Raw genomic sequence first — 1,706 nt, 5'->3', positions numbered from 1 at the left:
AACGAAAAGAACGAGACGATCCGGCGCGGAGGAGGTGGAGTGATCTTCTTTCCTTTTCTTCTACTAAATTTTCTCTCTAGTTTTCTCAAGTTCTAGCCACGATTTTTCTCTCCACAAACACTCTGAATTTCGAGACTTATGGAGGGGGAATGGTGGTTAAGAGGGTGAGGAGAATGGGTGCAAAATATAGGGAGAAAATATCAAGACCAAGTCTACTCTTTTTTGAAATTTGAATTCTTGTTTGATATCAAATGATTTGTTGGTGCTTGTTGGGGTGAGGTGGCCGATCATAATACCATCTAGACTAGGTGAGGATAAGGTTGATCATTAATTAAATGGTGCTCCCAAAAATAAAAGAATTATCCTACTAATTAAATACAAAGAAAGGGTCAAAGGTGAGGTGGCAAAGAGATGTTGTCTAGACATAAGGGTGGCCGAAATTTGGTGTAAAAATGAAGGGAAATTGTTGATTATTTACTAAATTTATAACCCTTAAAAGCCTTACTTATTCTTTACATAATTTAGTGAACTAATTCCTTAATTATGGAACTTAAACCAATTTATTTTCTACTCACCTCAAGTTGCTTAAATAAATCCTCAAACCTCCTTAATAACTTAAATTAACTTACTTGCTAGCTAAATTAAATTCTGGAAAAGTTTCTTGAATCTAAAATTTTATCTCTAAACTCCAACTCCAGTCCGGCCTCACTGAAATAACTGAAATGATAAAAATTTAAACTACTACGTAAAATAATCAAATTTAGAAACTCATGCAATAAAAATCATTTTAATTTAAATACTAGAATTATGCATGACTTATACGTAGTCTAAGTTACGGGTTCTACAATCCTCCCCCCCTTAAAGAGAATTTCGTCCTCGAAATTAAAACTCACCGAATAACTCAGGGTACCGACTCCTCATCTCGGGCTCAGACTCCCACGTAGCTTCCTCCTCTGAATGGTTGAGCCACTTGACTTTGACTCGCCTAACCAGCTTGTTCCGAAGCTTCTTCTCCTGCCTGTCTAGGATCTGCACTGGCCTCTCCTCATAAGATAGGTTCGGAGTAAGCTGCAACGGCTCGAAGTTTAAGACATGCGAAGGATTCGCCATGTACTTCCTCAGCATAGAGACGTGAAAGACATTGTGTACTCCGGCCAGATTCGGCGGAAGAGCCACACGATAGGCTAGCGTCCCAACTCTGTCGAGGATCTCAAATGGTCCAATGAATCTCGGACTGAGCTTCCCTTTCTTTCCGAATCTCATGACACCCTTCATGGGTGCCACCTTCACGAAAACATGATCGCCCACAGCAAACTCTAACTCTCTCCTTCTCTGATCTGCATAGCTCTTCTGTCGACTCTGAGCAGTCCTCATTCTATCACGGATCCGGGCTACTACATCAACAGTCTGCTGTATAATCTCTGGACCCAACTCTGCTCTCTCTCCTACTTCATCCCAATGAACAGGAGATCTGCACTTGCGACCATATAGTGCTTCATACGGAGCCATTCCTATAGACGACTGAAAGCTGTTGTTATAGGTGAACTCTACCAATGGCAAGTTCGACTCCCAACTCCCTGAGAAGTCAATGACGCAAGCACGGAGAAGATCCTCCAAGATCTGAATAACTCGCTCTGACTGCCCATCTGTCTGCGGATGGAAAGCTGTGCTAAACAGCAACTTCGTACCCATGGTCGAATGCAAAC

The sequence above is a fragment of the Primulina huaijiensis genome, chromosome 12 (assembly GCF_012295235.1).
Source record: "Primulina huaijiensis isolate GDHJ02 chromosome 12, ASM1229523v2, whole genome shotgun sequence".
Taxonomy (NCBI): Eukaryota; Viridiplantae; Streptophyta; class Magnoliopsida; order Lamiales; family Gesneriaceae; genus Primulina; species Primulina huaijiensis.
The sequence above is the reverse complement of the archived record's forward strand: the minus strand, read 5'-3'. Positions refer to the sequence as shown.